Source organism: Octopus bimaculoides, chromosome 23 (assembly GCF_046866305.1).
Source record: "Octopus bimaculoides isolate indiv1 chromosome 23, ASM4686630v1, whole genome shotgun sequence".
Classification (NCBI taxonomy): Eukaryota; Metazoa; Mollusca; class Cephalopoda; order Octopoda; family Octopodidae; genus Octopus; species Octopus bimaculoides.
Window position 1 is genome coordinate 29,637,326 of NC_142950.1, and position 26,179 is coordinate 29,663,504.

General features: G+C 33.7%; 1 long non-coding RNA gene across 2 annotated transcripts in view; it reads left to right on the forward strand.

Annotated features, from left to right (window-relative positions):
• Positions 1–26,179, forward strand: part of LOC128250633 (uncharacterized) — a 26,797-nt gene continuing 618 nt past the window's right edge. Inside the window, exons 1-5 of one of the 2 annotated variants that reach the window (XR_016238056.1) lie at positions 1–577; positions 13,722–13,853; positions 16,082–16,237; positions 22,384–22,600; positions 23,236–26,179. The exon at positions 23,236–26,179 is cut by the window's right edge and continues 618 nt beyond it. This is a non-coding gene — a long non-coding RNA (uncharacterized LOC128250633). The remainder of the gene's footprint in view (positions 578–13,721; positions 13,854–16,081; positions 16,238–22,383; positions 22,601–23,235) is intronic. The other variant, XR_016238055.1, reaches the window with a different exon arrangement.

Here is a 26,179-nt window from a genome sequence, read left to right on the forward strand (position 1 = left end):
CGTTATTTCAATCAAAAACGCACATCAAAACACCAACACACACACACACACACACACACACACACACACACACACACATGACAGATATAGATAGACACTTCGTAAAACATTGTTTTATGTCTATTCTAACTTGTAAAGGGTTATATATTTTTTTTATTAATTGACATACTTATGTTTCAGATTCTGTATGTGACTGTTTAATCATGCCATGTACAAAAGACGTCTTAGAACTGTCTGAATTTTAAGGAGACCGTGTTGTAGGTCATTCTGAAGTGGATACAGTGAGGGTAAAATTGTGCGACCAGATCAACCAGGTCCCTCTGGCAGGACCTTTCTCTTTATTAAGAGAAGGGTGGAAGATAATACCCGTTGCAAGGCCTCTGACTTAGCAGAACAAATTGATGTCAATCCCAAAACAGCTGTCAGGTATCTCCACAAAGTTGGTTGCTATGGCAGAACAGCAAGAAGGATGCGACTTCTTGTTATACTGAGATTGTATACATGCATGTATACAATTAATTATTTACAATACGAATGCATGTATACAATTCTTTCTTCACAATTCTTTCGTGCATAGGTGAGTTACATAAGATATATATATATATATAAAGTTATGAAAATTTAAATAATGTGCGTTAATTAGTTTTGCTGTCATGGCGTTGACAAATTATTGTGTCTTATTCAAAATGCAATTATTTACAAGTATTATGCAAAATTCATGTTTGTTTATTTACGCAGTTGAATGTTTGTCATATATTGTGGTCCATACGTTGGTGTATTTATGATATTCTTACCAAAAATTAAATTGAAGCTCTAATGAGTAATTAAATGAACAAAGACTCAAATGATTGATTTTTACAATACTCTGAAGAAAAATCGTCTCGCAAAGAATCTGGTGTAACGGCTAGGGTCTGCTAAAATATCTACTAAAAACAATAAATGTTTATCAGAAAGAACTATAAAACTTGGCTAATGTTTCCAAGGAATTCAACAAATAAATGTAAAACTAAAACAATCATTTATGAAGAGAATATAGAGAGAAGACAAATTATTACCAAAAAAGATGAACGCTAAATTTAAAGTTGAATACAAAAGGCCATATTAAAAAGATACTAACAGAAGCCGTTACATTTCCAACACCTGATAATATTGCACTAAACAAAAGTAGATAGATAAAAACATGATATTACTGAGAACTGATGGACTCAAAGCTAAAATCTAAAGGCTTTTATTGTGGTAGCAGATCAAAGCCATGCTCGCAGAAAATTGTGGAACCATATTATGAATCAGAATACAAACTTGTAAATGTGACTGCAGAATTTGTAGAGATGTCTTTTAAACAAAAAAATGCATAGTTTCTGGGAGCTTAGGTTTTACCAAATGGGAATATACATTCATAACAGATATAGATTTATCATAACATAGAAACGATTCTAAAATTATAGAATACATAAATAATGGTATACCAACTGACACCGGAAATCTAGTTTGGAAATCTTGGCATGATAATAGTCTATATGAACATGTTACCATTTCAAAGTAGTTTTTCATAGCCTGGGAATGGAAATATCCCAAACCAAGAGAGATGAATCAAATCGTTCATATTTTACTGTTATATGAATTATATATGCATGAATATTAAAGAAATTTAAGAGAAAGGAAAAAGGGGCAATGACGATATCATGCTGAAACAGTTTATTAACTTGCATTTTTCCCGTATCCATAAACTTTGAGACAGTCATTTCTATAAATTTATTTGAATCCCAAAACACTGTTCGTTCAATCGAATACATGTTGTACGTTTTAACCGGTCACCATATGTCTATCTCCAATTATTTACCATCTTAATAATACGGACAACAGTTGTAGGTAGCATTTTGTTGAACGTCATCCTATAACGAAGCAACATCTGATCAAATGCGTCATCAACACGTTTTCTTTTTCGGGCATAATACTGTAAGTAGGACTATAATTGCAGAAATAATGCTTTTTACTAAAGACACAAGGATTGAATTTTGGGGGATGGGGCGGGGAGACGATTTCATCTCAATGATACTTAATTTATCGACCTCAAAATGGATGACAGGCAAAATCAATCTCGGCGGAATTTGAACTCAAACTGTAGCGACCGGTGAAATATCGCTGAGCATTTCGCCTTGCGTGCTGACGATTCTTTGCTACTCTAGGTACAAGGCCCGAAATTTTGGGAGAGGGGGCTAGTCGATTAAATCGACTCCAGTTCACAACTGGTACTTAATTTAACGACCCCGAGAAGATGAAAGGCAAAGTCGACCTCGGCAGAATTTGAAGTCAAAACTTAAAGACAGACGACATACAGCTAATCATTTCGCCCCACGTGCTAACGTTTCTACCAGCTCACCGCCTTACACATTTCAGTAACAATACCGAAATAATACTGTAGAGCAGATTAAATGTCCAGTTGTAGGGTTAATGTATTACAGGAGAGACGAGGACTTGAGGTATATCCACTAGGATGTACAATCACTTGGGGTTAAATATAATCGTAGATTAACAATACTGTTGTTGATTCCCCAGAATTATGATTAGGGGTATTCAATTGTATTCAAACAATAGTCCTTTCGTTTTTCAACCCCTATCACAAACACTCTCGCCAAAGAAACACAGACATAAACATAAAAATGTGTGTGCTTTTCTGTACTTCATATTTTATTTAAGATTTGACATATCTGTAATTATTCTTTAAAGCGAGTGTTGAAAGAGAATTGTCTAATTTCCTATAGCGTGACCGACCATTGACTCGCAATTGAAATAGTAACATAGTAACTAAGAACTGAACACGCACATGTCTACCCAAACAGATACACACACACATACACACTTACATACATATATATATACATACAGCACTATATTTATGTATATATTTATATGTTTATGCATATCTATCTGTATATCAATCTATCTATCTATTTATCTTTCTCCCCCTCGCTCTCTCTCTCCCTCCCTCCCTCTCTCTCTCTCTCTGTATATATATATATATATATATATACGCATAAATATGTGTATATATATTCCTTTTCGAAATATACATACATATATATTTATACATATATATATATACGAGGCGAGGCGTGTATGAAAAGTCTTGAACCTCAAGAAAGCAAAACATGGTACAAGACTTTTGATGAAGGTACAAGACTTCAAGGTTCAAACGCCTTGAAGGCTCAAAACTTTTCATACACCTCTAGTATTTATATATATTTGAAAAAAGAAAACGAATGACTTCACTGGTAGTTCTAATCATTTTAATTTATTATTCTTTTATTTTCTAATAATATAAATCTTACACTTTAGTCCGTAGATCTAGTAAGCTCCTCGTTAACTTGGGTGGGAAGATTTAAAAATAAAAATTCTTCTTAACTTTTCTGAAGAATTTTTGTCGCATTCGTTGTCAAGGTTTAGTAGCAGAGCATTTGTCACGAGCAATTTAAGGTCATCATTTTATGATGTACTTATGATGTAAATATTGGTATTCTATGTAGCTGTGTCAATAAATGAAATATTATAGTAGCACGCTTAATATTTAGGTTTTCCCAAAGTAGTACAACATGAACAAACAATTTCACATTAGGCTGCATACTTGGCTTGAATGCTTGGAGGAGAGTGGAATTCACTGAAGTCAGAATAGAGCAGGGTTTAAAAGGCGGCGAACGGGCAGTAACGTTAGCACGCCGGGCGAAATACTTAGCGGTATTTCGTCAGACTTTACGTTCTGAGTTCAAATTCCCGCGAGGTCGACTTTGCCTTTCGTTCTTTCGGGGTCGATGAATTTAGTACCATTTGCATACTAGGGTCGATCTCATCAACTGGCCCCCTTCCACAAAATGTTGGGCCTTGTGCCTAGAGTAGAAAAGAATAGAACTGGGATAAAGGACCTTGTTAAATCAAGTGGCATGGAACTAGAAAGGAAAGAAGGATACTGTCAAATATCCATAATCAAGTCAGTGTAGGATAAAGGATTCTACTCGATAACTCGGCGTGCTAGAAATAACAATTACATAACAGAAAGCAAGATTTTACTCTCTTATAAAAATGATGGAACACACGTTGAATAACGTAGCTATTGTTACATTGTAGAAAAGTAAATTAGGGAATGTCTATGATTGGAGAGATCTGATCATTCGTGTACTTGACTAGACTAGATATAGAATTAATAATAACAAACAATAACAACTAAAAAAGAAGGGCAACAATAGCAACATCTAAAATCTGCGTTGAAATGTAAGATGCCTTAAGATATAAACGCTCTATTATGGTTAAATCCAGGAAACCCGCAGATTGTCTGCATCGGCAAGAATTAATCAATAGGAAAATTCATAGAAAAAAGATCGATAAGTTTAATTAACATGTGGAGAGAAAGGGTGGTGAGTAATAGCACAGTAAATTTACTTCATCCGATAATGGTTGTTCTCTTTTCTTCGATCTTGAACGAACAAAAGACAAATATATCGGTGTTTCTATTTTTATTACGTCTGAAGATAGCTCAAGTAAATACGGTGATATCTGGATCGGCATTATTTCTTAGTCATATTAACCACACCCTATTGATATTCATAGTATATCACAATAAAAGATGTATAATTATTAATTTCAAATACATTGGCACGAAATTGAAGAAATAATTAGATTTTACAGCTAACAATATTACGAGGTTAAATGAAGCGATTAATTACAGACGTTCATTACCAGATAGTTATTGATGTATTTCTGTATCTTTTTGGGATTTCTTTTCAAGAAAAGAAAATCAGCACTTTTCATACTTCGTCTTCTTTTATATTGAACAATAATTTCTGAGGAATGGTTATAATCGATTGTAATACAACCGACAGCGTTTCAGAATGAAACAAAGCTTAATCTTTTATCGTATCTATAATCTTGCTTCTCTATGCAAAAAAAAAAAAAAAAAAAAAAATGCTATCCACTTTATGCTATATAAACAAGGGTGTCTGACTAAAGACATAATGTGTGCATGTACGTCTGTGTGACTGTGATAGAAGGGAGTTGGTGAGTTTAGGGAAGTTTGTATACGTTCAAGTAGAGAAAAACTGATATTTGTCTTCGAGAAATTGAATGCCAAGAAATATTCTGCCGTCATATCTTGCAAATTTTGCCAAACTTATGTTCTTGGTTTGGTAAAAGTTCATACCGATTTAACGTCGATGGAAGCATATGATACGCACGCACACAGACACACACACACACACTCACACACACACACACACACACACACACACACACACACATATGTATATATATATATATATATATATATATATATATATATGTATATATATATATATATATATATATATATATATATATATATATATATATATATATATATATATATATGTATGTATATATATATATATATATATATATATATATATATATATATATATATATATATGTATAATGTATATCTTCTGAAACGTGATATTCTAACATACATTTCTATAGGAACATTTTGTGGATAGTTTATTTCTATCGATTTTTTTTTTCATGTTAAAAGTGTGAATAAATGAAAAATATAGGAAATGAAGCGGTTTATTTATTTATTTTTGTTCTTACGCTGGTAAATTGGTTAGTTTCGTTGCATAATTAGGGCAGGGTGAGTATTATTTAGGTGCGGGTTTCTTAATTTAATTAGAGTTACTCCCCTTCACTTACACCGCCTGTGTCATCAATTGTAAATTTAATTATCCCTTAGAGGTATGAACCCCCTCTAACTGATACCAACACACACACACACACACACACACACACATACACACACACACACACACACTATATATATATATATATATATATATATATATATATATATATATATATACATAGTTTTATGGAAAATAACCAAGTTTCAAGAACTCATCGATGAAAATCCACTATGATTTTAAGTGAGTTTTTACCTGTAGTTTTGGATTTTGTCCCTAATATTATATATATATATATATATATATTATTTATATATATATATATATATACATATGAGCGAATAATTTGATAATGGAACGGACGTTTCCGCACAAACAGAACAGAGGAAAGAAAAATATCCTACCCGACTGAAGGTCTCACGCAGAGAAGCAAACATCAGTACTGGTGTACAGTATAACGCTAACACTCGATTTATGCTGTGCCGTCACATGTCTAAGTGAGAGACAGACGCAGGCTTATATCTCTTCCAATCCGATATCAAAAACCAAAACAGCAGAAGAAATCTCTACCTCTCTGGGCGATATTATTTTAATCATAGGGCACCCGGATATGTTCTAGTAGTTGTGGTGTCCACATATATTTTGTCTGTTTCCCAATCCCTCCACATTATTTCACTCCTTTCATGACTTTAATTCGTGTATAATCATTCATCTATTTCCTTTGAAGGTCCTCCGTCTGGAAGTAATTAATTAATTCTTTCTACCTTATGTTCACTGAATGCACACCTTTGTGTTGGACTGTCACTTAATATTCTTTCCAAACATAAAAAAAAAGAGAGAAACGTCATTTTCGTCATGCCTCTTGTGGACTCGTTGCAAAATTATTTTCGTATTCTACCTATATTCTCTTATATGTGATTTTCGTCTTGTCTCTTCATGATACCTTAAGCACACTGCATCACGATTCGTTGTACTTATATTGCGTTATTGCTATACTGTCGATAAATTTTATGTAACTGAATCACGCATTCCTGTGATTAATGTACTGAAACTGCGAAAGTTCAGTCAAATGGAGGAGAGGAGAGGTTATTTTTATAATATATATGTATGTATGTGTGTGTGTGTGTCTGCGTGTATGTTTATCTGTATGTATGTATGTATGTATGTATGTATACAATCAGCATATACGTATATCGCAAGCCGACCTTCACTGGACGATATCTCAACTTCAATTCCTACCATCCATACATTATAAAGAGAAGGATTGTTCAGTGCCTCAAACATCGAGCAGAGAATATAAGTAGCGGTCGTAATACACACCACGAAGAAATGATGAAGCTCAGTAACAATCTATTAAGCAACAACTACCCCCCAAAAATACTATCCACCACTGGAAAATACGAAAACTAAAAGAAGCAGCACACATGCCAGGATACAACAACCTCCAAACAGACTAAGTGCAGATATGAGTAGCATATGGGACGGATAGCATAATATTAGATCTATAAGCTCTAAAATTCACTCCATAATTACGCACGGGCATATGGCGTAGTGGTTAATAGCATGGGCTACTAACCCCGAGATAATAATAATAATAATAATAATAATAATAATAATAATAATAATAATAATAATAATAATAATGATGATAATAAACCCCTCTGCAATACAGATCGAGGAAATCTGGATTGCCTAAGAGTAACAACCATTTCAAGAAAAACAAAACAGTACGAGCAAACATCACAGCTAATTACTAAAAGCCGTCTTCCATTTTTAACGGGCGTTGTCCGTTCCTAAAAGGCGTCGTTAATTTGGTGGGTGACTGCCATTAAATCTAATGTGAGTACATTATAAGATATCCTGACATAGCAATTAGCGGAAACGTAGTTAACATCTGCAGTTCAATAATCTCCGACAATTACGCAGGAACATTTCCTATGCATCCACGCTGCATGAAGGATATACAATTATGTCGAGGTTCACCTACATAATGCAAGGAATTAAATGTAATTTTAATGAATAAAAGAAAAAACATTGGATAAGTACTATTAAGATAATATAGATGATTGAGGCTTAAGTATAACAATTATGTTAGTGGTTCTTTAACTATAAAGATCAAAGAAATTATTTCATGTTATCTTCATGTTCTTTTGTGGTCAATTTGAACATAAGTATTAATACAATTAAATCACATTTTAGATGAAAAGAAATAATAAGGTAATGAAAATCGGAGACCTTTAATCTCCATGTCTCAATATATCATCATCATCATCATCATCATTTTCTTCTTCTTCTTCTTCTTCTTGTGGTTGTTGTTGTTGTTCTTGTTTTTGTTGTTATTATTGAGGCGGCGGGTTGTCAGAATCGTTAGTACGCCGAAAGTAAGGCTTAGTGTTTATTTCGACCGTCTTCATGCTCTGAGTTTAAATTCCACCGAGATCGACTTTGCCTTTCAACCCCCCTCGTTGTCGATAAAATAAGGATGAACGGCAAAGTTGACATCGGCGGAGTTTGAACTCAGAACGTAAAGACGGACGAAATGACCAGCGTGCCAAAGGTTCTGCCTGCTCACCGCCTTATGCTAATTTAAGAACATCAAATGTCTAAATGTATATCACGAAGATTGATTCAGCTTTTCTTCTTGCAATACCATGAGCGAATTTCTTGCTGTATGTTTGTGTTAAATTAATCAATTATATTCTAAAGAAATCCGAATCCTTACAAGTATCTCCAGTGTACGCACAAGCAAACCATTCAATTGTAGAAAGCTCTTACATTCTACCACGTCAGGAGCATACAAAGCCAATGTAAATGTATTTTGGCTTGAACTGAAAGCCCTATCTCCAAAGCTGATTAACGAAACGTTGCTTTTGACTTATATCGTTCATCAATTCGTGTGCTATATCTCGTGATGTGATTGTGATACAATATATTAGCAAAGGTTTTGTATTTATACTTCTCATTGTAAGAATACTGTCAAGTACACACGGGCGCACACACACACATGTATCTCTCTCTCTCTCTCTCTCTCTCTCTCTCTCTCTCTCTCTCTCTCTCTCTCTCTCTCTCCCTATATATATATATATATATACATATATGTATATATATATATATATATATATATATATATATATATATATATATATATATATATATATATATATGTATATATATATAAAACAAAATAAACAACACGGATTTTAGAGATGATTGCATTACGCACGTTTCATGCTACTCCATTTATTTAAGTAATGCGAGCATTACATTAAATGCAATATGTAGAGCAATCTTCAGTTGCACAGAAATGTAGAAAATTACAGTAGAATAGACATGTTATAATTGTGGCAACATTTAAAATCCAAGTGGGATTTTTTGATCACCTTGCTTTTAGAATGGTTTTTGGATAATACCATGCTATATTCTGGTGCCTAAACATAAGTACCATATTCAATTTTGAATCTAAATCTAAATATATATTTATATACAGTCACATATATAGAAATATGTCTGTGCGTATGTGAATACTATACAAATGTGTGTCTATATGTGTAGGCATATACACAAGTTATGTGCGTGTGGCTTACCACCGTAGAAATGTCAATACTCTATTATCGTTTAGGTTTTGAAGACAGGTGGGAAGCTGGTAGAATCTCTACCATGTTAGACGAAATAAGGAGTGATATTTCTTGCAGTACTTTTTGGTCTCAGTTAAAATATGAAATGTCTCAATGTAATACTTGTATATCACAACGATAGAGTCGACCCGTACTTTTCACTAGGAGACATGAACGAATTTGTTGCCAAATGTTTGTGTTAAATTAATCAACTTTATTCCAGCGTAAAGAAAACTGAACCCTTAGGAGTGTCTCAAGTGTACGCAGAAGCAAAGCAACCAGTTGTAGAAAGCTCATACATTCGAAAACGCCGGGAGCATACAAACTGAAGGGAAATGCATTTTCACTTGAACTGAAAGCTCTATCGATAAAGCTCATTAACGCAACGTTCTTTATATATCGCTTATCAGCACTATATCTTGTATGTATATATATATATATATATATATATATATATATATATATACGCGCGTAGAGAAGCATAGATACGTGCATGAGTGTGTATGTGAGTGTACATGTGTAAGCATGTGTGTGTGTGTGTTTCCTTGTGTGTATATGTGTTTGTCTTTGTTCAGCCATACGCTTGACTTGGTTAGTGTAAGCCCTCGTAATTCATTTGTTCGGCACAAATGATTGATGGTGTGAGTAGCAAAATTGAAAATCGACTGTACTGAATCCTTCAAAGCGATGCCTCGTCATGGCCGCAGACGAAAAACTGAATCACTTATAAGATTATAACCTAAAAGCTAGATATGTCGACAGTATATAATATTATAAGTATCTAAAAGTACACCATATTATACTTTAATATATGAAACATAACCGTTGAAATCTAGGAGATTAAGAATGTTATTTATAGGTTAATAGAAATATAAATGGCGCGAAGCATAAGATAAACATTATAACATGAAGTAGCTGTGTTACACTTTTGTCTAGACATTCCATCAGGATGGAGATCGTGCATGCATATGTATGCGTAAGAAATATATACATACGTACATGCATATGTATATACATACGTGCATACATACGTAAGTACATACATACATACATACGTACAGAAGTACATATATGCATACAAGAATCTCTAAATATATGTGCACTTATATATACATATATATGCATGTATATGTATGCACCTATATGCATCAATGCATCAATATATATACATATATATATATATATATATATATATATATATATATATATATATATATATAGATATATTTATATGTATATGAGCACACATCTATATGTATTAATGTTTATATGTGTGTATAAATATAAGTACATGTATATATGTAAATATACACATATATATACACATATGTATATATATATATATATGTATATATATAATATATATATATATATATATATATATATATATATATATATATATATATATATATATATATGTGTGTGTGTGTGTGTGTATATATACATACATAATAAATATAGTCGCATGAATGTGTGCGCATACACACACACACACATATATATATATATATATACATACATATATATATATATATATGTATATATATATATATATATATATATATATATATATATATATATATATATATATATATATATATATATATATATATATATATATATATATATATACATACATATATGTATATATATATTTATACAAATGTATGTATGCATAGGGAAAAAGAAAAAAAGAGAACGGCTATGTCATGTGGTGTTGAACGAAAATAGATTGGAATTATGGAATTAAATGTTAATAAAAATCGAACAGTCAATCAAACAACGTACTTCAAACATAACACTGACAGCAATAAATATATAAGATTTAGTGATAGAAAATATTATGTGAGAATCTGTTCATATTATAAAAAAAAAAATTGGAACTTGTTTCATAGTCATTTTATATGTATTTGAAACCAATAATTTATAGATCTGTATAATATATTCGAGAGGTATTGACGATAGGCAAGACCTGCGTGCTAGCTGCTTCAGTGAGCAAAATGTAGGTGATATGTTATCGACTTTTCCGGAAATCGGATACTTGAGTATGGGTAATTAAAATAGTAAATATTTAGATATACAGCTGAATATTCATGAGCATAATATAAGAACATCAACCAAGAAACGAATGCAGTAAGTGAAACAAATTTTGATATATCGGTAATTTTGTACACAACCTACCCATACACACACATAAACACACACATACACATATATGTGTATATGTGTGTATGCCTGTGTATAAACAATAAATTGATAGATCAATATTTGATATATACACTCACGCATATATGTATGAATGTATGTATGTATGCACATATGTATGAATGAATGTACGTACGTATATACATGTAAAATTAATAGATCAATAGATCAATATTCTCTCTCTCTCCGTATATATATATATATATATATATATATATATATATATATATATATATATATATATATATATACATACATATATATATATATACATACACACGCATATATAAACACACACACACACACACACACACATACACACACACACACACACACACACACACACACACACACACACACATATATATATATATATATATATATATATATATATATATATATATATATATATATATATATATATATATTATATATGTACGGTAAATTAATATATCCGTATTCTCTCACTGTTTTTCTGCTCACAATCGTAAGCTTTTGAGTTCGATAACTAGCGGTGTGTGTATCCTTGAACAAGTTACCTTATTTAACGCTACGCCAGTCCACCCATCTGGCAATAAACGGATAATACCTGTATTTTAAAGAACCACACTTGCCACATTCCGTGTCACACCGTTTTCCCCCTGGAAGCTATCTTAAGTGTTCTTATGCGTGTCTGTGGATTGCTCGGTCACTTTTACTTTCATTTGACCTGCAGACGTACCAGTTACGCACTGGGTCGATGTAATCGACTTAATTTGTTTGTCTGTCCTTGTTTGTCCCCTCTATGTTTAGCCCGTTGAGGGCCATAAAGAAATAAGAAACGTTGTAACACCGGCCGAAACGCTTAGCGGTATTTCGTCCGTCTTCACGTTCTGAGTTCAAATACCGCCGAGGTTGACTTTGCCTTTCATCCTTTCGGTGTCGATAAATTAAGTACCAGATGTGTGCTGGGGTCGATCTAATCGACTGGTTCCTCCCCAAAATTTCTGGCCTTGTGCCTAGAATAGAAAAGAATTGTTACACCGGAAAAAATGCTTAGCGGCCTTTCTTCCGTCTTTATCTTCTGATTTCAAAATCTGCTGATGTTGACCTTGCTTTTCATTCATTCAGGATCGATAATATACGTACCAATTGAGTACTAGGGTCCATTAGAATCGATTTATCACCCTCCCCCAAATTTCAGGTCTTGTGCCTATAGAAAAAAAGTATTAATATTGTTTTATTTCTCTGTAATTTTATATTGCTGTCAGATAAATTGAAGGTAAACAATTGTATTAACTGATTATGGTGTGAAATCTGTCTATTTCAATATAAACGGGAAAAGTTGGAGAAATTTAAATATTAGAATGTGTTACAGCCAGGAAAAGTATGTGAATTAGTATTGTACATAAATAACATATTGCACCGTAATAAACATTTTGTCTCGCCAATGTTGTCAGATTAAATCTATAAAATAAAACTACTAAGCATTTTCGATAACGAACACGAGAGAAAAAGAAAGGAAGATTGTGAAGAAATCAGTACAAACTATATAGGAAAACACTAAATTATAAGAGAAGCATCGATAGGCGCGTTTATAATAAAACTTTCATATATCTGTTACAACTTTCGTTTTATTATTCCAGACGAAAATAGGTATGGCTGTCTGATTAATTATTTTCACTTTACTATTAGGTAGTTCGGGTTTCGATCTATTATGCGGCAATTTATGCATATAACTTCAACATAAACTACAACTTCCTTCCAAGCGTTGTGAGTGAAATAGCAAAAAAGATAAACAAAGCCTATTACGTTAATTAGCGGTTCGACAAAATGCAAACGAAAGAATAAGTACCAGGCTTTAAAAAAGTTAGGTACTAGGGCCGATACATTCGACTAAAAGTTCTTCAAAGTGGTGCCCCAGCATGGGCGCAGTCAAATAACTGAAACAATTAAAAGATAAAAGATTACACTTCATCAAAACTTAATCCATATACTAAACCTAACAGTGAAATAAGCTTATCATCGTTACAGCTAATGAAATTAAATTTAAATGAATTGGAAATTGATAATTAATGTACCTGTATCCATAGCATAGAAGAAAATAGTGTTCATAACGTTGATTGTATTATAGGGGTTTTCATTTCAAAACTAATCATGCACGATATACGTATTGCGGAGAGACAAACGGTAGCAGAGAATAAATATTTGTTTCAAATTTTAGCACATCGTCAGTAATTTCAGGGAAGGGCGCAAGTCGATTACATCGACCCCAGTGCTCGACTGCTACTTATTTTATTGGCTCCGAGATGATGAAAGGCAAAGTTGACCTCGGCAGAATTCGAAGTAACAACATGTAAGTTGATGAAAATCTTTTCCATTATTGGCACAAGGCCTGAATTTTTTTTGTGGGGAAGCCAGTCGATTTTATCGATCCCAGTACACAGCCACTACTTAATTTATCGACGAAGAAAGGATGAAAGGCAAAGTCGATCTCGGCGGAATTTGAACTAACATGTAAGTTGACGAAATTCCGGTAATTATTTTACTCGACATAACAAAAAATTCTGCCAGTTCACCGCCTTGAATAAATATTAAAGGGATATTTCATTTCAGTAGATTTTTCTTTATAAACAGAATGCTGTTTACTAACAGAATAAGGGAAAATCGGTTTGTGGAGTGAAAACACATATGGTTCTGAAAATGAATTGTAATTATTTCAAAACTTTTACAGTCTATTAGAAAGATATACCGGGCTAGTGTATTTTAATCAATATCTATCTATCTATCTATCTATCTATCTATCTATCTATCTATCTATCTATCTATCTATCTATCTATCTACTTCTTTCTCACTCTCTCTGTATATATATATATATATATATATATATATATATATATATATATATATATATATATATATATACATATATATATATATTATCTAGCAATGAAAACTTTGGGCGCATTGAGAAAAACTCACTCAACGATCTCTGCATAATAAAAACTGAATTTGGGTAACTAAATGAACTCAGTGAAGCTAATGTTCGTTTTCAAATGTTCCTTTTTATTAGGTTAACGTGAAGCACGTAAATAATACATCTAGTTAGAATTCGAGATAATAATATACGTAAGATAGAAAGAGCGAAGTGTACTGCAGAAAGGAGATCAGAGGTGAAAACATAGCTCACGCTACGAGAGAATGAGATGAGAATATATTGGCAGCGTTTAGTTGGCAATATATTCTAACTTTTAATAGCCAGTGCCATAACAATAAAACACCCGATAATACTGTTAGGTCCTATACTAGCGATTGAAGCACATTTCAAAGAGCTACATTGCATGACAATAACTATTTGTCTACTCATCTCATAGAAATTATTTATTCTATGATATATATATATATAAATATATATACATACATGCCTTCATGTTTGTGAGTGTGTATATTTCTGTGTACATCCGTGTGTGTGTGTGTGTGTGTGTGTGTGTATGTGTGTGTGTGGGTGTGTGTGTGTGTGTGCGGTGCATTCCAGAAGTTTTACGACTTTTTCAAGACACAAATTTATTATTAAATTCGAAGTGCAATCGTCTGACGTCAATTCACTTTCTGTAATGTCCCTCCACAAAGAAGCTGTCGAGAACCATTGTCATACCCTTCTTCGTTTTCTCGTTGAACCTTGTGAAGAACAAAATGTCTCGGAGTACATGGTATGGACTGTTGGGTGGGTGAGGGACAACTATGAGCTGGATTTCTGACAATGGTGACAACAAACTGCAGATGAATGTCAGTAAGCGGTTCATCACGATTTTTCGTGAAGGTTAATATGGTTAACCAAATGAGAATAAAGCTGACGGAGACGGTAGCAGCAGATCTTGTTGGGTATGAAAGCCCCTTTCCAATACCACAAAGGAGGAAGACGGTTATCTGAATAATGTGTGAGAAATTTAAGACAATACAGTTTCTTGAATTAACTGTTTCATATAAACGCAGTTTAGATGCAGCCCATGTGAAGAAAAATGTGCTTTATGAGATTCCACTGGAAGGCTATATAAATACTGGTTGGAGAGCAGTACATTTTCCTGTAGAAGGTGGATGTAGGGGTTTTTATCTGAGCCAGACTGAAACGTTGGCTGCTATCAGTTGGTGTCCAATATTGGCTAGCAAAGGCCATCTTGAAGGAGATTCAGACGAATGTTCAGAACCATGTGCCTGATACCTAGATGTGATAAATCAACGAATTTTTACATGCCCATTTAGCATGCTAGAAATAGAAACCATCTCCCCGTTTCTACATCTATGATCATAAACAAGGGAATATAAATGTTTCTATATTATACACAGCTGGTTTAGTCCTAAAATGCCTCTCAGAGAAAGTAGTATTAAATTACGTAGTTCTAAAAATACTATTTCTGGAATAAGAAAAAAAATCACATTAGATGGGATCTATTGGAAAAAACTTAAATCACAGACGTGTTTGGCCAAAGCTAATATGGGATTAAACAACAGCGTGAACGTTCTCATAACTAATAAGTCTTATTTTATTAGTTATTATTAATTTCCCTCCACTTCTATTTTGAAAGCTTCGAAAAGGATTACAAACACCTATCTTCTGTTTGATGCTTTATATATCAGTCGATAATAAGAAAACAATTAGGCTGATATGAAGATGTGATATATGGTTTTCGAGGAGAAAAACGGTATAGATTTGAAAACCTATGAACAGAGGTAATTCAGCCGTAAGTATTACGATTTTCACTGAGATGTTTCCTCTTTCTTCTCATGTTCATAAGATGCTATTACGGTAAAAATCTCGAATTTCATTGGTTATTCATTAATGAACTCCAAGTTAATGACAGGCAAAATTGGCTTTGATGGGTTAGAAATTGGAGCGCAGCCAATTGGAGTATACACTTGAAAACACGATACCTGATGCTCTGCTGATTTTGACAAATCGCTACATTAAAATGTCAATAATATACAATGATGCCAATGATTCATGAAAAGGGGATATATGATATATATATATATATATATATATATATATATATATATATATATATATATATCCAGAATACACTATGTTTGAAAACATATTGGGATTATTATGGCTGGTCGACATTTATTGTAAGTATGGTCGCTTTTACGAGAGACTTGGGTTTCAGTGTCAACAAGAAGGTAGGGCACATAAGATAATATAACGGTAGATAAGTCATGTTTGATGAAAATATAAATGAGATGCTCACGGCTGGAGAACTTTGATCATTGATGTATTTCACTAGAGGTAGCATATATCAGTCGGAATGTCTATGTATGTGGTTAAGAGCTTTGCAAACGTGTGGTTTTAGGTTTCTTCGAATGAGAGGCAACTTGAGTAAGTGCCTTGAGAGTAAATCTGATAAATTAAAACAGTGTGGAAGCTCGACAGACTGACAGGCAAACAGACGCACGCACGCGCTCACGCACACAAACACGCACACATATACACACTAATGTGAACATGTTTAAATGGGGACAGAAACATACCAACATTGCTTGTCAAGTGATGGTGGGGTGGGCGGGCAAACACAAGCACATATATATATATACTTATACATATATATATATGTGTGTGTGTGTGTGTGTGTATACATGTGTGTGCATGTGCGTCTGTGTATATGTATGTATGTATATATGTGTGTGTATTTGTAATTGTCGTGCGTTACCGCTGACTAAACCCTTCATTGTGATGCTCCGGCATGGCTGTGGGACAATGAATGTATGTAATGCCATAATCTCGAGATTTTAAGATTTATAACACATTATAACTTCAATGTAAGCGTAATGGCATTCACAGTCACTAAAACAAATTATATCAACCCCAAATATTTACAATATTTATTTCTTTGTTGCCCACAGGGAGGCTAAAGATAGAGGGGACAAACAAGGGGATGAAGTCGATTACATCGACTCCAGTGCGTAACAAGCACTTATTTAATCGATCCCGAGAGGAAAAAGGCAAAGCCATCCTTGGCAGCATTTGAACTCAGTAATTAACGGCAGACAAAATGGCCTGCTAGTTGGAGATGCCTGCCAAACTCTCGTAAACATATAATAATTCTAGTGAAACAGGAGGTGCTCGTCTCCCCCTTGTAAACATAAGGACACAGGAAATGTTTCGGGCTGACAGGAAGCGGTGCTGCTTCCTAGGGCTACATAGCAGTAGTATTATTCCCTTCATGGGACTGTCATATTACGTTGACAGCATACAACTACTCTATCGTATCGCTACTGCATAAATCTCTCTGAGAGATTTAGAAACGTACTATATATATATATATATATATATATATATATATATACACACACACATATATATACATTTATAGGCATATATGTATTTGGGTGTATGTGTGTGTGAGTATATGTGTGATTCGTGTGTGTGTGTATGTGTCTGTGTGTGCTTGTCCATGTGTGCACTGAGAAAAAACACTGACGTTGTTTAGAATCGCATTATATTATTTTTTAGAGAAACATACTTGGTTTCACGGGGCATCTGTACTTTCAGCTTACATAGCTGTCAATTTTTTGTTGTTTCTAGGCTTTTTAATTTTATTTTACACTAAGTAAATTTATTTTATAGTAAACGACGTAACGACGTCGAATTAAAAACGATAAGCATATATATATATGCAACAACAACAAAAAAAACACACCTAAATAAGTATAAATACACACACACGTACACACATACACACAATCATACGCAAGCACAAAACTCACGCAAGCACGTATTTGTTTCTCTGCGTGTGCGGTGAGAATAAGAGTGAGCGAGTGAGCGAGCAAGAGATAGACGCTGAGAGAGGGTGAGAGAGAGCGGGTGGGAGTGAAAGGGTGAGAGTGAGAGGGTGAGAGAGAGAGAGAGTGAGAGAGAGAAAGGGGTGGAGAGCTCCATACTTATAAAAAAAACTCGATATAATTTAGTTCAATGCTGTATCGTCGCTGGAGGTTACAGAATGGTAACTAATGTTCTTGGACTTTGCCTCTGAACGTTTGTGTGTATGATACAATGTGGCCTAAGAGTACATTTAAAACATTAGAAAAAAATCCATTAATCGCTGGAAAAATATGTGCAAAGAATATTCCTGACAACTCTCTAGATTATATAAATAAATGCATTAAGAAAAATAAAACAACTTGATAAAATATTTATATAAATATATATCTCCCTGGTCGACCTCTTAAGATTTTGTTCCTGTTCTGCATGCACAAATATATGCGAACACATACAAACATACATACATGCACACTTATGCATATCAGCGCATGTTAAATTATTCATGTACTTTATTTATACGGATGCAACGACAATCAATAACTAAAAGAATTTTGAATGTGTGATTGGTTGACTGGCATGTATTAAAACACACGCAAATATACGATTAAGAATTCGATAATGGGTAAATTGGGAATGGTTGATCAAACCGAAAATTCTGTGATGGAGAAGGGCATAATAGCAAAAACTTGTTGGTGTAAGCGCATGCATAGTTGTGAGGTTAAGAAGCACGCATTCAAACCAAATGGTTTCGGATTCAGTCCTACTGCATGGTATCTATTTAACTGTGGACAGTTTATCGGTTTCATCCTCTCTTTTCTTCGTAATTGGAATAGAGAGTATGTTTTGGGGGAAGTTGTTGCTTAATAGATTGTTTCTGATCATGATCATTCCTTCGTGGTGGGTATCACGATCGCTAATTATATTCATTTCTCGATGTTGCACTGAGCAATCCCTCTCTTTACACTGTATGGATGGTGGGCGTTGAACTTGAGGTATCGTCCAGTTAAGGTAGGCTTGCGGTATACGGATGTCGTGAATATCCGTTAACTGTAAATAATGTAAATAATGTACATAATTCCTCATCTCATAAATATAGAATGAGTTTATTTTGTTCGACTAAAACCCTTCAAATCGGTATCCCAGCATGGAGGTAGATCAATAACTGATACGAGTAAAGATTAATAAATGCATAATTCTATATATGTGCTAGAAAAATATGTAACGAGCAGAAGAATGTGTATGTCATTGATGAGGTCGCGAAAGGCATCGAACGGATTTGGGACCAAATAGAAAAAGAATACAAAAAACTGATTGATTGCTTCTCTGTGGGACGAATAAAAAATTGAACTAGTGCCTGTGTTCATTATTGTCATAATGACTCTCGCAAAATGCCGCAAAAAGCGTAATGAAATACGCGCTAAAGATTTTAGTGCTGTGCAAAATTTATTTGAAAGATGAAGGAATAGTAATGGACAAAATCCGTTGCGAGGAAATATAAATTATAGGTGAACAACAACGGCGAATACATTCATTTGATTTATTAAAATACCTCTTCCGAAATATAACAACGTTGGTTTCAACATTCGGTTGGAGATCACGATGCAAACAAATTTAATAAACAATAATATAACTTCATGGAATTCTGAAAAAAAGTATCAAATTTGGAGTGTGGGAAAAGAAAGCTAATTTGAATTTAATATTTAATGGAAAATAAATACATGAAAAATAAAGATAATATAAAGAAAAATAGGCTTTAAATAGTTTTAAGGTGATATAAGGTGAATCGAAGGGGATCGAAATTAACGTTAATTAAACATTGATCTGGCAGCAAGATTCCATCATGTAAAACAAGACATTGTTGATTCGTTAGATTTGCAAAGGAAGAGCAATGACAAGGGCTCTTCAGAGATGAGAAATTAGCAACATTTACAATTACTCTAACAATCCTGACATTTCTTCATGATCATTTTATCGAAATATGTTTTGTTGAATATTGAGTGCATCGACCACATATTCAAAATTACTTCTTCATCCCAAGGCTACGAAGGACTAAAAACCTTCATATAATCTTTATGCCTTGGATAAGTGGGCAGTAATATTGACCTTATTGAATAATCAAGTCAGAGTTCATTCTCATTCTTGTAAACATAAACCAAAATTTACTTTCGCATCCTATAAACCACCTTAATGAAAAATATCACTTCTACTTTTGGATGGTTACGAAAAAAACCCATCGATTAGAAAAATATAGACACGTTTGTTAATTTCCGCATGTTAGAATGTGAAGAGCACTTACTTTATTGAACTGGCACAATCGTTAGCACGCCGGGCAAAAGGTTTAACAGTATTTCGTCATTCTATGTTCTGAGTTCAAATTCCACTGAGATTGACTTTGCCTTTTATCCTCTCACGGTCGATAAAGTAAGCACCAGTTGAGCATTGAGGCCGATGCAATTGAGGTTCGGAACTCCGAAATTGCTGCCCTTGTGGAAAAAGTTGAAACGAATATGCATGCCCATAACTCAAAAGAATACTTATATACGTACATATATACATATATGTTTGTGTTTATGCATGTTTTAGTGCTTGTGTGTGTATGTGTGTGTGAGAGAGAGAGAGAGAGAGAGAGAGAGAGAGTGTGCACGTGTACAATTCAAAAGTATATCTCTGCGTTTTTGCGAAATTAAGTACGTGTGTATAGTTTTCAGCTGTATTTTTTCCGCCCACGACTTCGATTACACTTTCTTTCTACGATTATCAGATCTTAAACATTATATGTGTTTCTCCACAATTGCTCAACTATTCTGCCTATGATTTCTAGAAGCTGCTCTCATCAAGATCTTTCAATCCCCGCAGATAAATCATGTAAAATAATAAAATCTGTACACAAATCCTTTCCTTTGCGGTCGGTATACTTTTAAATCAACGCCGCGTAACATACATTTCACGGCGTTTGTATCCCAAATGATTGACTGTCTTCCTTGCTCATGTCTTTTAGCCCCGTCACGCCGTCTTCCCGCTGTAGCAAGAATAGGTTAAACCTCATCGCTGCCGCTTTTTCGGTAAAGCAGTACTGAAAACACATGTAGAAAGAAAAAATGCATCAGATTCTGTACATTAGTTTGCCTGCAATCGTTACTCTTGAGCTTTATGAGCGACTATTTATTTTCCTTTTGCTCGAGGACCAAGGTGGTGGGTTAAGTTAGCAGCAAGGGTAGAGGTCTGAGAGGGAAAATTTATTGTGTTACCTGATCTCTCTCTCTCTCTCTCTCTCTCTCTCTCTCTCTCTCTCCCTCTCTCTCTCTCTCTCTCTCTCTCTCTCTCTCTCTCTCTCTCTCTCTCTCCGGTCTCTTCATATCTAGTTGCACTTATGAATTTACTGACTTCTACGTACTTACATACAGTAAAAATCATAAAACATACACGTACATATGGGTAACGTATTTTATAGCAATCTATATCCACTCTTCTCTCTTAGTTTTTTTTTCTTCGCTAAATCCATTCACACTATACGCTGTTTGATATCTCTTCAGAAAAATTCTGCAGTTCAACAAATTTTCTTTCTTACCAAGACACGTTGTCACCATTTATTTTTTCAAACGTCAGATCATATCGGTCTTTCTATTTTAGCAGTGTAAAGTGTTAGACGCTTTTTACACTTTATGCTGTGTTCGATTTGCCATAGTGTATTAAGTCTTTGAATATCGGAACTCTTTTAACTAAAAATCTTTCTAAATATTTTTTACCCATACAGTTGCATGTTCTTTTTCTACCTGTTTTTTTCCCTGTCCGAAACATACCCACTTAAATACATACATACATACATACATACATATATATCTGACCGTTGCTTCCCCCTGGAGGATTCCCAGACTCGCCTTTCTAAATCTTTAGCCTTCCGCAAAGGGAAAAAGGGAAATACCGAAGAGCAATAACCCTGAACGGATTCAAATCCGTCGCTTTAAGCAAAATTTCAAGCAAATATATAAAGTTAATATCAATGGACAGATATGGTGCTGTTACACCTGTTACTCTAAATGTCAATGTTTTTTTTTCTTTTCCCTACAGTCGCCTTTAGAAGTTAGAATATGTCACAAACGTATTCTAACTAACCTAAATTTCCTTTATTCCTGATTACTGCTTGATGCTGATGTAACTATTTTCATCCCGACCAGACGGTACACTTGCGCAACTCAGTCACTAATGTTCAAGCTTATTTATTTATTATTATTTAAAGCTTCGGCTTGATTAACCTTGTAAAATGACGGATCTCAGTATGTGCATGGTAAGTCTATTAATAATACTTTCTAATCGTGTAGCAAGAACACGCATTTTGTCTCTTGGCAAAGTTGCTTAACTTAATCACCGCAGTTTATTGGTTCTTATTTCTTTCATGTGTTAAAAAAGTAAATCGTTTTTTCCTGGTGAGAATTGAACTCATCGCGTAAAAACACTTAACTAGTTATCGCCAAGCATCTTTTCAATGTTTTATCGATATACCACTGAGAATATAGAATCAATAATGTGATAAGTGAGCAACGGCATTCAAGGCACATGCAGTGTTGTTCTGTTGATAGCGATGTCTCTAACCTTATTCTGAATCTATGTTTATTGTTTTGTGTTGGCTGCACATTTTGTTTTTACTTCCTGCCATCAATAAATACAGATATATTTTATTACCATTGTGATATCTAAAGAGATTGTTATTTGTATTTGTCGGCAAGCTTCTAATTTTCATAATGGCGTTTTCATTCCGTTTTAGAAGACGTAGTTTTCTTTCATCAAACTACTGTCAAATATATATGATTTAGGATGCGATTCCAAATGTGGAACTATGTTTCAAATGCAAACGCTGATGATATGATGCTTAAAAAATAATCAAGGATTACATTTTATTTATTATTTCTTTTATATTTACAGCTGAATTCTATGGTGAATATGGGAATAGAAATGAATAAAGGAAGAGTGACACAAGGAAGAAAGGGAGAGGAATAAATATCGTTCAAAATAAAGATAAATCAGAAATATGTCACGTAACGATATGAATTCTGTACATCAAGACAAGTTAGGATATTAACGAACAGAATATTATATTTTTATTTGTTTATTTACATTGAGAGTATCTTTTTAAACGAGGAGTAAATCAATATGAAAGATTTGAAATATTGCTATGACGTTTCTTCCTGTCGGCTTATAACACTGATGTATTTGCTACAGACATCTACAGTAAATTGTTGTTTTACAACGCCATTCCTTTGGGGAAATATTTTACGGCTACACGATTTGTTGAAAGCCTATATGAATTTTTATTACGGTTTCGGTCATAAAGATATTTCCAGTTTGATTTATCATTCTTATATATGAAATCAGGAAGAACGTACGAAAATCTTAATAAGTGATTACACCAACGTCATATACAATGCGAAATAATCGGATTCAAATATTAAGCGTAGTCTAAAATTATGAATTGTATTGATTCACAAGTCCGACACGCCAAATATGTTCAATTCATCCTCACTTTGTTATCGATAAATAGTACCAGAAACTATCTGTAATATTGCTTTTAAATCCTCTGAATTATTTGTCAGCCATGTGTAACGAAGAAGATGATAAATAAATAGCTGGTATCTGAAAATTAATTATAAATATATTGAAAGAAAATTTAATAAAAAGTCTTTCGAATTCATTGATTCAATTCAAGAAGACGTTCAATTGAAATTACCGTCTTCACTCTAATATTAAAACTGTCCTTGATGGCGGCGAGCTGGCAGAATCGTTAACCGATAAAATAGCTGCATTTCGTCCGTCTTTACATTCTGAATTCAAATTCCCCCGAGGTTGACTTCGCCTTTCATTCGTTCGGGGTCGAGAGAATAAGTACCTGTCGAGTACTGAGGTGGGCGTAATCGATTACATCCTTCCGCGAACTAGCTGGTCGGGTACCAACATCTAAAACAAATATTAATACTGTCATGATCAAAATACTTGAAATTGCTTTGGTTGCTTAGCCCAGGTGAAACCTAATTTGGTTAAAAACGTCCCAACATGAACCTCATTTCATTTTGTCTTGCGGTAATTGTGTTATCCAGTGTGTACTTCTCACTTTAAGAAGTTTGATGCTATTTGAGAGACATTTCCCTGGTATTTCTAGCAGATCTAGTTGTCATGTGGATATTAACTTTTGTCTCCATCTTTTGATTAACTTAAGGGACTCTTTAACGAAAATGTTGGTATACTGCATTAATGATGTTTTTTCTTTCAACTGCATAATTCTGTATTTAATCATTGTAATTGTTGTCAATTGTGACAAAAATATCCATAGAAACAGAATTTCGATTTGAGTTATTGCTGAAATTGTGTAAACCTCACGTGCAACGTAAAAATATGACAAGTCGTGTCAAATATATAGTGTAACATGTATTTGGCAACGCTCAGTCTGTGTTTCATTTATCTGATGTTAGTTGGTAATTTGATGCAGAGTGTGTCGTAGGCAGTTTCGCTCCTCCCGAGAGTTTCGTGTTGCCCGCCTCATATTTTATTCCATCATGTCCAAAACGTCTGTTTACAGAACACCAAAGGAAGGAAAACAGAAATTTTAAAGATGAATAGGAGTTGTAATTTTACAATGTTTTTGCTAATGATACAACAACTTGCATGCTAAGTGATTCTACAATAATAGCTGTAAACAATGTAATTTAATTCACTATTCGGTTACTCACAAGGAGCAGGAATATGCTAAACTAGTAAAAAGTTATGTCTCAATAGTTTGAATGATAATTCTGAAAAATTTAACCTATCGAAGCATTTTTTAAACTTGAGAAACATAACATCGCTGCAAAAAAATACGTACTGTGTGTAACATGCAAAATTATAAGGCACTGAATGATGCTGAAGATGCTTAGGCCTTGATAAGTATAAATAAATGGCTCTTTGGTCGAATTCATGAATTAGCACTCAACATAGCAGAAAGATGTCAGGCACCAATACTAAAAAGAAAAAAAACTCATTCAGGACATGTAATATAGGAGCACTTCGTCGGTTACGGCCAAGAGTGTCCCAGCTGATACGATCAACGGAAAACTTGCTCGTGAAATTAGCTTGCAATTGGCTGAGCACTCCACAGGCACGTGTACCCTTAACATAGTTCTCGGGGAGATTCAACGTGACACAGCGTGTATATCGAAACCTTACGTTTGCAAGAGCAAATCTTCGTTTCGAAGATACATTAATACTTTGCACTAACAAACGAGGATATTTCTAACATTTTGTTATGTAGGGCAGAGTTCACAATTGTTTATTTGTTCCGGCTTCAGACACTAATGAGATTAAAGAAGGAATTTATTTTTTAATTTAGGAAGAATACTTGGAATAGAATGTATTCAATTAAAAATATCTCAAAACAAAACTGTCCCTTGTTCTAGATTGACAGGGAGGTTATTTAAATAACCTCAAAATAATGAACCACCAAGTTAATCTCAAGAGCATTTGAACTCGGTGTGCAGAAAACCGCTAAAAAAAATATTGTAAATAATTTTGTTCTCACACTAACAGCTCTGCCAGTTCAGAATATCCTGTTATTTTTGAGATATTATATCAAACAGATATCACTTTAAATATTTCTTTGCAAGGCAAATATCCTGATATTTTCATTCTCAGCTTACAAAACAAATATTTCTGCTGAACAGGACTATTCATGTGAATTATTTACAGATTACATTGCTTTTTATAGAATCATTAATTGAAAGAAATGACAGCAAACTGCAAAAGAAAAGAAAATAATAGTGAAGTTGAAAAAATGACCTGAAGCTCAAATTAGCATTTCAATCTGATTTGGTTAATGTTCTCGAGGCGCACCTAAAGAGCT